The 13,827-nt window shown below is 46.7% G+C and overlaps 1 protein-coding gene across 2 annotated transcripts in view; it reads left to right on the top strand.

Annotated features, from left to right (window-relative positions):
* Positions 1–13,827, top strand: part of LOC138292492 (pentraxin fusion protein-like) — a 179,552-nt gene that overhangs the window by 34,439 nt on the left and 131,286 nt on the right. The window lies entirely within an intron of this gene.

The following is a 13,827-nucleotide window of genomic DNA, read 5'->3' as shown; positions in this document are numbered from 1 at the left end:
TAGGAACACACAGTCAAAGATATTACACAAATGCCTACCTTCATACATAAATGGAGATGCTATTATACCCCCCAAAAAACTCATGAATTCATGAAGGTTTGCCCAGAAACACGACTTCTATCACACAGAGCTTATCGCTCCCTCTTCTTCCCTTTCTAGTTTGGCAGCCTTCCCACTCCACTCCATTACACTCTTTGGCGTGGTTTCTGGGCACCCCCCCCCTTTCGCAGTATAAGTGAATTCCTGTGTCTATAAGATTGAACAGCAAATCTGAGTAGAAAAGCAATTTCACGCAGGTGTGAACCTGCTTCACCCAATTTTAGAGAGAATGGGAAGTTCAATTTACCTATGGAGAACTTAACTGTAGCTAAAAGAAAACACACAGAGTCTGGAAAAACTGAATTGGATTCGGGTAATCCAAACAACCAGGGTGCCTACCAGGGGCAACAATCTCCTGAGTAACATGAAAGTATAACACATTTAGAAAAGTTGGAATAAGAGGCTAAAAATTCAAAAATATGAGGCTCAAAAACAGGAATAAGAGGCTACAAAAAAGCAGATCGAAATGTAGAATTATCCCTGGAAATCGATTATGACTTTTAAAACATATTTTCAGACGGCAATGTTTTCTAATGTAGCGAGTTCTTTTAGGGAATCGCAGGTATTTGCACATTCAGTACCTCAATAATTTGAGAAGTCTTTCTAATGACAATGAAAGAGATTTGCTTAGTACAAGAGGGACACAGAAACTACGAAGCTGAACCAAGAGATTCTAGATCACAGTATTACACAGAGGAAGAACACAGGACAGACACTGGCAGGCCAACAAGGAATGTATTCAAACAACCAAAGACTTTCATGCATTTTTACTTATATTGGGGGGGCGTCCTATTTAAAAGATGTATTTAAATAATCTCAACACAACTAAAAGGATTCGTTGCTGCAGATTTATATTAAAAGAATGGGGTCCATGAATGCAATGCTACGTACAAAATGTACAAACTTCCCTTGGTGCCTGTTGATTTCTTCTGAAAAGTTAGGAACATTTGCATTTTCCTAATTTAGAAAATAGAGAAACTGCAAGTGATGGCCATGTTGTTTCCAGCAAATGGATTGCAATTGATGAGGAAATGCTGGCTTGCACTAGTGTTTTTTTTACTTGACACAGACAATGTAGGTGGAGTTAACCACAACAACAAAACAAACATTCTCTGCTGCCTCATCAGGGATATGAAATGATACACACATTCTACATAACAATTGTTAGAAATGGGGTTTCTGGTTGGCTAGGGTATGCACCTCAGCCAGGCAGAACTTACCCACTCTAGTCAGGGCAAGGGAGTTACACGTCCAAGATAACCCCTGCTCACCCCCTTGGTAGCTTGGCACGAGCAGTCAGGCTTAACCCGGAGGCAATGCGTAAAGCGTTTGCACAACACACACATACATGTGACGCAATATCCCCACCACAAAGGAAACACAACACCAGATTATATAAAAATACACTGTATTGTACACAACGTAATTATTAGACCAACATCACATAACAGTACTATCCTGCTACCTTAGCAGTTGTCAGAACGTTACACATTAGTTACTCTGCAAACTAGCAGTAGTCACACATAACACACAGGTTACTCAGTATTCTGCAACATAAGCAGTAGTCAGGAAACACGTTATCACATTAGCACACTTGTCATAAGAATATCATAAAACGCCCATAGTAGGAACATTAGAAAACCTATGGCAAGTTAGGAAAACATTTTAGCAAGTCATGCCCATAAAAGGAACATGTGCACCTATATGTAAAAGCATCATAGACAGGTAGGCAATTTAACCCAATTAACAAAGTCTATAGAAAGAACTTTGGAGTAGGAATATATTGGCCCTCTTAAGGAATACCTGGGAATGATGAAGCCGGCACCTTCCGTGCCTCGAAGACAAAGGAGAAAGGGGCCCCCAGCGCTCCTCTGCGCAAGGAGGGGGCCTCTTGTGACCATTGAGGTGGCGGGGGCAGCATGCACCCCGTCTGTACTACTTATGGCCCCTCCTGGGGTCCGCAGTTGTTGGGGGCCCCCCCGGCCTCCACTGGCCTTCACACGAGGGGGGCCAAGGTCACCAACACTTATGCGAAGGAGAGTGGGCGCCACGTACCCCTCTGCTTTAAAGACGGGCCCCTCCTGGGGCTCACAATCACCGGGGCCCCCCAGGACTCCACAGGCCTTCTCAAAGGGGAGGCCCTGAGGTCAGGGGCACCGGCCCACTAGGAGCCAGGAACGAGTCCCGTTTGCGGGGCGAAAGCTTAGAGCAAAGCGGGGACTGGTGCGGCCCCTCCTGGCATCCAGGGAGGCCACGTGCCACCTCATCGGTGCGGCAATCCTCAGCCCCTCAACACAGGGTCTCTCACACCGGGAGAGACCCGTCTTCCTCTGACTGTCGAGGAAACGGCCGAGGCACAGGTCTGCAGGTGCCCCGGGGGTACGCCTGAGCGCACACTCCCTCAGGAGCTTGGTTTCCTTGTGCCCCGGGGACGCTACACACAGCGTGCAGCTCACGGGTGCTTAAAGGAAGAACAGCTTGGGCTGCAGCGGTGATTTGGAGCGCTAAGAAAGCGCGTTCAGAGCGGAAGGTCGGTGTTCTGGGGTGGCATTAAGAACGCCGGTTCAGAGTGCCTTTTTGTCATCACTGACAAGCGCTCCTCGTTCCTTTTGCACTCGGGTCGCGGCGGTGATTCCTTTGTAGTAGAGACGTGCTCCAGGAAGCGCAAGGGCACAATTTAAAGCCCGGGCTCAGGCGGTGATTTCCTTTAGAAAAAGAAAAGCGCTTTCAAAGCGCTATGGCACATCAACAGCCCAGCAAATGAAGAGATGCCTGGTTCCTGGTTAGAGCACTCTGCGCCAAGGTTTAAAAGAGCGTTGCAGGGGTCAGGGGCCACAGCACCCTGCCCCTGGGAACAACTAAACAAGAAGGAGCACAGGGCTGGTGGCCCAGCTACAGACCAGCACAAGGGGTGCAGATGGTGGCAGTTCCTCCTAGTGACCATGCAGGTCACAGGTCAGCACAGCAGCAGCAGTCCAAGGCGGTTTCCTGGTGAGTCCATTCATCAGCGTTCTGTGTCCAGTTTCAAGTTCCAAGAATGTTCAAATTGTGGGGAAAATTCCCCTGTACTTATAGTCCATTTTTACAGTGTTTTACAATGCCAGGGAGAGGAGGTTCCAGCCAGTTACAACTGGTTCTGGGAGTGCCCCCTCTCTCCTTTCAGCACAGGCTCCAAACATCAGTGGGGGGTTAACGACCCAATTGTGTGAGGCCAGGGCACAGCCTTTACAAATGTAGGTGTGCCCCGCCTCTCCCTTCTCTCAGCCCAGGAAGACTATTCAGTATGCAGATGCACCTCGGTGACACCTCCACCCTTCCCGTGTACAGGCTGTCTGAAAAGTATGCACAAAGCCCCAACTGTCACTCTGCCCAGACGTGGATTGGAGTCAAGCTGCAAAACACCAGAATTATAAGCACAGATAAATGCGCACTTTCTAGAAGTGGCATTTCTGTGATAGTAATAAAAAATACACCCACACCAGTAAGCAGTATTTATTATCACCATCACAACCATACCAAACACGCCTACGCTACCCCTCATAAATCAGACAATACCCTTTACACATAAAGCAGGGCATTTCTAATGCAATCCTATGAGAAGGCAGCACTCACAGCAGTGAGACACCAAGTTAGGCTGTTTGTCACTACCAGGACAGGCCATGCAATATGGCACATGTCCTGCCTTTCTACATACATGGCACCCTGCCCATAGGGCTAGCTAGGGCGTACTTTAGGGGTGACTTACATGTAGTAAAAGGGGAGTTCTGGGCCTGGCAAGTAAATTTAGATGCCAGGTCCCTGTGGCAGAAAACTGCGCACACAGGCACTGCGCTAGCAGGCCTGAGACAGGTTTGAAAGTCTACTTCAGTGGGTGGCGCAAGCAGCGCTGCAGGCCCACTAGTAGTATTTAATTTACAGGCCCTGGGTATAGAGATACCACTTGTACAAGGGACTTATAGGTAAATTAAATATGCCAATTAGGTATAAGCCAATCATACCAATTTTAGATGGGAGAGCACCTGCACTTTAGCACTGGTCAGCAGGGATAAAGTGCTCAGAGTCCTAGAGCAAACAGCGAGAGGTCAGAAAAACCAGGAGGAAGGAGGCAAAAAGACTAAGGATGACCATGCGTATGGCCAAAAGTCCAACACAACCCCCTACCAGCCAAAATCCAGGGGAGAACAATCAATACCTTGATGTACTTTCCTGATTGGGGCGATAGAACAAGGACCCAGGCCCACAACAGCAGGGGCATGTTCCAGTTCTACGCCTTCCTGACTCCACTGGGATCTCTCTGTCAATGCGTCCCAGGCAGCCTAGACCAACCCACGGGGATTCTCTAGCTGCCAATGGCCAGAACCAGGCCCCAGGCCATCTAGGAGCCTCTGGTCTCTGAAACCATAATGAGTGGGGGGCGGTAGCCCCAGGTGCAAAGCAACCTGTCTCCACTCCATTTCTGATCAGTTCAGGGGCTCTACCCTGCCACTGATCCACCAACCTAGGGTCCGCACCCATAGGTTCTACAGGGGCTAGAGGCGAGGCTCTCCTCCCTCTACCCCTCCTTCTAGGATCCCGCCCTCCTCTCCTAGGAGGGGTATCACCAGAATCCACACTTGCCAGGGTGCTGGGTACAGCAGCCCTGCACAACTTTCTCACCAGCCCAGGATCACTACCTGGCGACTGACCACCCAACCTAGGGACGACACCCTTGGGTTGCACCGGGGTCCAGGGCGGGCTTCCCCCTCCCTGAACCCCACTTCCAGAGTCCTGCGTCTCCCCACCTCGGGAGAAGCCACCAGAAGTTTCACACGGGGAGGTGAGCACACTAACCGCCCCCCCAACCAGATCAGAGTTTACCCCCTGAACCTGTCTATCTAGTCCAGGGACGACACCCTTAGACTGGACCAGTGCCCAGCGAACCAGGACTTCCTTGGGAGCACACCTACCCCCTACCAGATCAGAGCTTACCCCCTGAATCTGGCAATCCAACCCAGAGTCACTACCCTGCGGTTGAACCACTGCCTGGCGCACCAGGACTTCCTTGGGAGCACACGTACTCCCCATCAGGTCAGAGTTTACCCCCTGAACCTGATCATCCAACCCAGAGTCACCACCCTGCGGTTGAATCATTGCCTGGCGCACCAGGACTTCCTGGGGGGCACACCTACCCCCCACCAGGGAAACACTTTCCCCAAGGGCCACACAAGAGTCTGGCTGGCGCAGGTCTCCTGACCTCTGCCCATCGGACAGAGTCTGGATTCCCCCCAGCCCAGAAATGGTCTCACCAAGGTCATTCCTGGGGGGCTCTGCTCTCAGAGCTGACCCCTGACCCTCCAGGTTCTCCACTGGGGCCCGCAGCCCCCTCTCAACCCTATGTCTGGATTTCCGCCTCCTCCGCTGTAGAGCGAGACTACCAGACACCAGGACCGGCGGAACGCTATCACCAGCCACCCGCCTAAGTCCTAATGACAAAATGGGATCCTTCTGAACAGCTGGCCCTACGGCACAGGTTAGGCTCACCTCCTGGCGTTCACTCACGGAACCTTCAGGGGCCTGGGGCGGTATCTTGGGCACCTTGGGCCTCAGCCCAGCCCCATTCCCTCTCCTCAGAGACGGGACATGGGGTCCCTCACCCATCCCAGTCCACTGGGACCTACCTGGGACACTCCATTCCTTTCCCACCACACCTTGTTGGGAAACACCTAGACCACTCTCATTAGGAACACCCCCTAATGTCACACCAGACCCTCTGGTACGCAACCAGAAGTCTGCCTCCTTTGCGAGCTCCCTGGGGTCAGAGAGCTCACACACTGACAAGTGTCGGCGTAACTCTGAAAAACAACAACGAAACAGGTGCTCTCTGAGAATCAGATTAAACAGCCCTTCAAAATTGTTTACTGTGCTACCCTTCACCCATCCATCTAGTGAAATGCAGCAATCCTCCACAAACTCCTCCCAAGACTGGTGGGACAGTTTCTTACCACCCCTAAACCTTTTTCTGTATTCCTCAGGGGAAAAACCATACTTCACAATCAGTGCGTTCTTCACAGCGGAGTACCCCTCCCTGTCACTCTCTTCTAGAGTCAGTAGGGCATCCCTCCCCTCCTCAGGAATAAAACTCCCTAGGCCAGTTCCCCAATCCTTCTCAGGGATCCTGCGCTCTACCAGAGCCCTCTCATATTCCTTTAACCACTGACGTATGTCACCCCCCTCTTGGAACCTAGGTACCAGATCTATGGTTATGTGAGGAACATCTTTGCTACAGCACTGTACATTGCTGCCACCACTGGACTCCACCTGCAGCGCTGGTGAGTCCAGAACCTTCAGACTGCGCTCTAGAGCGAGTCTTTCTCTGGCAAAGGCCCTCTCTGCCTCTGCCATTCTCTCCTGTACTAAGGCCTTCTCTACCTCAGCCCTTCTCTCCTCAACAGCTAGGCGCGCTAACTGCAACTTCAGGTCCCTCTCTTCCCGCCTATCTCTTAGCTCATCAGGCGTCAAGGAATGAGAGGTAGCCCTGCTTCTCACAGTGGACCCAGCAAGGGACTCCCTATCACTGGGGCCTTCCCTGTCAACTGGCGTCCCCAACCGGTCATTCTCACCCTCCTGATCAGTCTCTCTACCACTCTCTAGGGATGAGGTCTGGGAGCCCTCCCATTGGGAACCCTCGCTACACTCAGGATCCTCTGGGTACCCCCTACGCACACCCCCTCCCTGGGTAAATGTCACAAACCTTTCAAAGAAATTCAGAGATCTCCTGAGGTCCCCTTCTACAGGCAGCCCTCTCTCTCTACAGAACCCCTCTAATTCCCCCTGCGTGTAAAACGGCAGGTCCTCTAAATCAAAGGTAAGCCCCATCTTGAAAAGGTACAAATAACTCAACTGTGACAACCACAATACCCAAGCGTGAGAACTGAAAACAGGAAAAATGACCAAAGAGAGAAAGTTAAGAGAAGCCAAACATGTGATGGTCTAAACGCAATCCTTGTAGTGAAATAATGAGTCACAATGGTATTGTGCAAGCGCAAGTCCTATCCTCACCGCTGACTTCCAATGTTAGAAATGGGGTTTCTGGTTGGCTAGGGTATGCACCTCAGCCAGGCAGAACTTACCCACTCTAGTCAGGGCAAGGGAGTTACACGTCCAAGATAACCCCTGCTCACCCCCTTGGTAGCTTGGCACTGTTAGGGTTTGTACACAGCAAAGAGCATGTCCCCTCTCACTGCACTAGTGAGTTCTGTAATAGCTCCCTTTTAAACTTACTATTGAAAGCCTTTCTTGTTATCTCACCTTCCCCCCCCCTTGGCTTCTGTGTATGTTGTTTAATGTGCTGTTTTGTTTACACATTGGGCCTTGCTTTTACCAAGGCTTCTTTAAAACACTCCTCCCTAGGCCATGTGTTAATCCAACTCATTTGCATAATAACTGAAACTCTGCACACCTTTCAAGAACATGTGCAGCATGTGAGGACCACACCCAGCTCTTGAAACCACACCCAGCTCTGCACACCTTCCAAGAACATGTGCAGCATGTGAGGACCACACCCAGCCCTTCAAACCACACCCAGCCCTGTCTATAAAAGGCATCCCCCGAGCCTCACCCAGTGCTTGTGCTCGTCTACCTCCTGCTTACCTGAGAACAGATCCCTCGGCGCTGGCACTCCTGCTCTTTACAGACTTTCATTGACTTCAATGGGCGCAGCTTCTGGCTCTTCCTTCTTCCGGTTTCCGGTTCCTCCTTGCTTCAGCCTCTCTCCTATGAGTAACCTGCAAAAGAGAAAGAAGACAAGGTTAGACTGATCAGTATCTCTTGCCAGCAACAAGTAAGTGCAAAGCTTTTTACTACCTGAAAGAACTTTGACAACAATTTCTGGATTCGTGTATAGACAATTCGAAACGAAATACCTTCCACGAACATTGTGATTCAAACTCTTTGTTACAAGAATATTTTGCAGAACTTTGTGAAGCAAACATTGTTTTTTCTCATGGAACTTTTAAGAATCGAACAGTGGAAACCATTAACAGCAAGGCAAACAGTAAATCAAGGACTTGCACAAATTACATGCTGTATTTTGATGTAAAAGTACAGTATTTGTTTTATAAAAGATTCTGGAAATATGGGAAAAGTGAGTCTGCTATTGGGAATTTAGGCTTTAGTTATATGATGATGAATGTTTGATATTGGTAATTCTGATAACGGTATTTGTTTAATGTTTTAGAAGCTTTACAGTAATAGAAAACACATCCCAGAGCAGTAACACATTCCAAACCTGGAAACTAGAGACCAGGATCCAAGAGGTACTTTTAGAAGAGAATTTCTAATAAATAAAGGGATAGTCAGGAACCCATTTAGGAATAGGTTGCACTTATCTGTTCTTTGTTTATGTTTCATTAGGCACCAGTTTCTACAGAAGTCAGAAAGGGCCGCAGATTTGTGCAGCACTTCAACAGTGGAAACGCAAGAACGGTGTTGTCTCTCTTTTTTTATTTTATCCACTTCCCCCCTTCCCTTGAGCTTCTGTCTTAGTGCACTGTTTTAAAAACTAGTGTGCTGGAACAAGCAGTTTCAGGGTGGGGTCGGATTGTCTTCAACCTCCATCAGAACTGAACAAGAACTCAGGTGAGCTGGGCTTTGACAGAAGCACAAGCCTTAAAAAATTTCAGTTCTGGTGGACGATGAATACCGGGGAAGAAATAGAGGGCATTGACGTCACGGATATGGCGCAGGCCCTAAATGAGGACTTGGCTCATAATGAATCAGTGTCTGGCATCTTGCAACATATGCAAGAGGAAATAGAGAGATTACAGATGGAGAATACCTCTTTAAAACAGGATTTAAGCAGGTATAAATTTAGGGGATCTCAGTGGAACACAGCTTCTACGCCTTTGTTTAAAACCTCCTCAGAGACAGGGGCGCCATCAAAACATACAACTTTGCCTTCCCCAGTTGAGGTTACTGTTAATGTTCCTAATGTTGTGCCCTTAGCAGCACCTGAACGTTTTCAAGGAGATAGTAACAAATTCCATGTTTTTATCAATCAATGTCAATTACACTTCATTTGTAAGCCACAACAGTTCCCTACTGATGATACGAAAGTGGCATTCGTCTTGTCTTATTTGGGTGGCACAGCAGCCAATTGGTCAATTCCTTTCGTGGATAGAGATGATCCCATCCTCCATAATTGGAATCAATTTAAACGTACCATGACCAGCCTTTTTGCAAAACACACTTTTATTCAGGCAAGTGATAATGAGCTTTTAAATCTTAAACAAGGTAATAAGGATTTATTGACCTATCTCACTAGTTTTAATCGTTTACTCACCGAGACACAGTGGCCAGAAGAAAAGCGTGTCTCCCTTTTTTATAAAGGTTTGAGAGACGAGTTAAAAGACGCGCTGGCTCATATCGTTGATTTGCCAAAAGACTATTCGGACTTTGTAGATTTAGTTGTGAAATTAGAACATAGACTAGGAGAAAGAAAGGGAGATAAATACAAACTGGAATCACGGTTAACTTTTATTAGACACGAGAAGAAAGACACAGATAATAAACTCCCTGAACCAGAGCCTATGCAAATAGGGACACTCAGAGGTCCACTCACATCAGAGGAAAAAGAAAGAAGGAGAACATTTCAATTATGTTTATATTGTGGCAGGGCAGGTCACTTTGCCAGAGAATGTCCAGTAAAGCCTAAAACTCCACGAAAGGGTGCTGTTTCCTCCACCTCCTCAACTGAATCGGGAAACGATTAAGCTCGACAAGGGGAGAGGTTACTTGTTCGAGAAAACATCTTAATCAAACCTCTAATGCTGCAGCCTTCAGGGTACCGCACATACCTAGACATTTCATAATTCAGGTCGTTTTAATTGTTACTACCCAAGTGAGGCATTCTCTCCCTGTCCTACTGGACTCAGGCGCGACAGGAAATTTTGTGGATAATAAGTTAGCTGAAATCTTAGGACTTCCTATGTGCCTAAAGCCTTGTCCAGAAGCAGTATGTGCAGTGGATGGGTCAGAATTGACCTCTGGATTAATCACAAAACAAACAAGTCCACTTGTTATGGTCTGTCAGAACGGGCACACAGAGGTGATTAGCTTTGATCTGATAGATACTCCTAATTTTGGTTTGATTCTCGGGGTACCCTGGTTAACAACTCATAACCCAAAAATTGATTGGGTGAATAGAACTGTTACTTTGGATTCCTCTTTCTGTAGAACCAATTGCTATCAAGAAGCAGGTACAGAACAGAGCACAGTATTACACTGTGCTAGTGTTACACAAGATGAACCAAGTCTCCCTCCTGAATATTCTGACTTTAAAGACGTCTTTGATCCAGTAAAGGCTAGTGTGCTGCCCCCACATCGGTCTTATGACTGCCGTATAGATCTTATCCCAGGGGCCCAATTACCTAATAACAGAGTATATGCTTTGACTGACGAAGAAACCAAATACTTAAGAACCTACCTAGATGACCTACTACAGTCTGGGTTCATCCGTCATTCCACATCTCCGGTGTCATCTCCACTCTTTTTTATCCCAAAGCCGGATAAATCCCTGCGCGCGTGTATCGATTATAGAGGACTAAATAAGGCTACAATAAAGAATAAATATCCTCTTCCTCTAATACCTGTGTTGTTGGATCAATTAAGACATTCTACTGTATACACTAAACTAGATCTGCGGGGAGCTTACCACCTGGTCCGAGTAAAAGAGGGGGATGAGTGGAAGACAGCTTTCAAGACAAAGTTTGGTTTATTTGAGTACACAGTAATGCCCTTTGGGTTATGTAATGCCCCTGCGGCCTTTCAGTTCTTTATAAATGAGGTCCTACACGAATTCCTGGACGTTTGTGTCATAGTATACATAGACGACATCCTCATTTACTCTAAGAACTCAGAAGAACATACCCAACATGTTCGTGCAGTATTATCAAAGTTAAAAGAAAATCATCTTTTTGCTAAGTTAGAAAAGTGTACTTTTAATGTCAACAAGGTGGACTTTTTAGGATACTGCCTGTCACCTCAAGGAATAACTATGGATGTAAAGAAAATCAGTGCTATTGCTGATTGGCCAGAACCATCCTCTGTAAAAGATATTCAGAAATTTCTGGGTTTCGCCAATTTTTATAGGAGGTTTATTGCACATTTTGCAGACATTGCGGCCCCAATAACTACCTTGTTGCGGAAAGGGCAACGATTTCTTTGGACTGATGAGGCGGCACACGCCTTTCAACTCCTAAAACAAAAGTTCACTTCAGCCCCAATTCTGAAACATCCTGATCCTGACTTGCCCTTTTTTGTTGAAGCGGATGCTTCACAAGTAGCTTTAGGAGGAGTTCTCTCTCAACGAGATGCAGTAGATGGCCAGTTACATCCTATAGCCTTCTATTCCAAAAAGTTATTGCCAGCTGAACAAAATTACACTGTGGCTGAAAGGGAACTACTAGCTATCAAAGTAGCCTTTTCAGAATGGAGGCACCATTTAATGGGAGCCAAGTACCCAGTTACAATCTTTTCTGACCATAAGAACCTACAGTTTTTTGGATCACTTAAAGCACTAACACCACGTCAGATGCGCTGGTTAAATTTTTTTAGCACATTTGACTTTGTTATAACCTATAGACCAGGTGCACAACAAATTCAATCTGATGTGTTATCTAGATACGGACATACCTCAGACATGAAACAAGATAAAATAGGAGAACCCATTATTCCTCCCCAAAAGTTGTTGGCACCAGTACAACAGAAGGATTTCATCACAGATCTATATAATGCACACATGCAAATAGCACCTCAGGATTGGTTAAAGGATTCCCATAACACAATACAACGAGGTTTATTGTATCACGACAACATGCTGTTAGTGCCCACCTCTGAATTACAAACACAGGTGATAATTTGGCATCACGCCTCACCGTTGGCAGGTCATCCTGGTTGGGTAAAAACCCTGGAAAATGTGCAAAAACACTTTTGGTGGGACACTATAAGAAAGGACATTAAGCAATTTGTCACTACCTGTCCAATTTGTGCAAGACATAAATCTTCTCATAAGGCTCCTGACGGCTTGTTAATACCAATGCCAACACCCAAACAACCTTGGCACACTGTGAGCGTAGACTTTATTGTAGGTTTACCACCTGTAAAATCCTTCACAACAGTGTTGGTTATAGTGGATTTTTTATCTAAAATGGCACATTTTGTACCATTACGGAAATTTCCCACGGCGGCAGAATTTGCCGATATTTTTATAAGGGAAATTGTGCGTTTACATGGTTTGCCAAGCAAAGTGGTGTCAGACCGAGGGAGCCAGTTCAACTCCAGATTTTGGAAAAAATTATGTGAAAAACTGAAAATAGATGTGGCCTTATCCACTGCTTTCCACCCAGAGACAGATGGACAGACTGAACGACTGAACCAAACCTTACTTCAAACGCTACGTTGTTTATTGGCTGATTATTCTAGTGAATGGTTGGAAGCTCTCCCTGTAGCAGAGTTTGTTTATAATAATACTGAGCATTCAGCTCTACTTTGCTCACCATTCTATTTCTTGCAGGGGTATCATCCAAGAGCTATACCCATTTTGTTAGAAGATTCCCTGTTGCCTACAGTAACGGACAGACTAACGAGGTTAGGTGACATACAAGACAAAGCCAGGAAACATTTATTAAAGTACAAGGAAAGCATGAAAAGACAAGCAGACAAACACAGGTCTGAGGCCCCAATGTATAAAATTGGTGACAAGGTATGGCTCTCCACAAAGAACCTAAACATAGAGGGATCCCGAAAGCTGCAACCACGTTTCATTGGACCCTTTAGTATAACTGCCATAGTAAACCCGGTAACAGTAAAATTAGATTTACCAAAAGAATATCCAGTACATACTACATTCCATGTGTCCTTGCTTAAGCCGTACAACTCAAAAACCCGACCTGAACCACCACCTCCACCCATACCAATTAAGGGAAATCTGGAATATGAAGTGAAAAGCATAAAAGACTCAAAAAGAATTAGTGGACGTCTGTTTTATTTAGTAGAATGGAAAGGATATGATGAATCTGAGAATTCATGGGAACCAGCATCATATGTACATGCCCCACAGCTGATTAGACGGTTTTATTTAAAAAATCCAGGAAAACCCCATCCTGTAGGAGGGCCTTTGAGGGGGGCAACTGTTAGGGTTTGTACACAGCAAAGAGCATGTCCCCTCTCACTGCACTAGTGGGTTCTGTAATAGCTCCCATTTAAACTTACTATTGAAAGCCTTTCTTGTTATCTCACCTTCCCCCCCCCTTGGCTTCTGTGTATGTTGTTTAATGTGCTGTTTTGTTTACACATTGGGCCTTGCTTTTACCAAGGCTTCTTTAAAACACTCCTCCCTAGGCCATGTGTTAATCCAACTCATTTGCATAATAACTGAAACTCTGCACACCTTTCAAGAACATGTGCAGCATGTGAGGACCACACCCAGCTCTTGAAACCACACCCAGCTCTGCACACCTTCCAAGAACATGTGCAGCATGTGAGGACCACACCCAGCCCTTCAAACCACACCCAGCCCTGTCTATAAAAGGCATCCCCCGAGCCTCACCCAGTGCTTGTGCTCGTCTACCTCCTGCTTACCTGAGAACAGATCCCTCGGCGCTGGCACTCCTGCTCTTTACAGACTTTCATTGACTTCAATGGGCGCAGCTTCTGGCTCTTCCTTCTTCCGGTTTCCGGTTCCTCCTTGCT

This window comes from Pleurodeles waltl, chromosome 4_2 (assembly GCF_031143425.1).
Source record: "Pleurodeles waltl isolate 20211129_DDA chromosome 4_2, aPleWal1.hap1.20221129, whole genome shotgun sequence".
Classification (NCBI taxonomy): Eukaryota; Metazoa; Chordata; class Amphibia; order Caudata; family Salamandridae; genus Pleurodeles; species Pleurodeles waltl.
The sequence above is the reverse complement of the archived record's forward strand: the minus strand, read 5'-3'. Positions and strand labels throughout refer to the sequence as shown.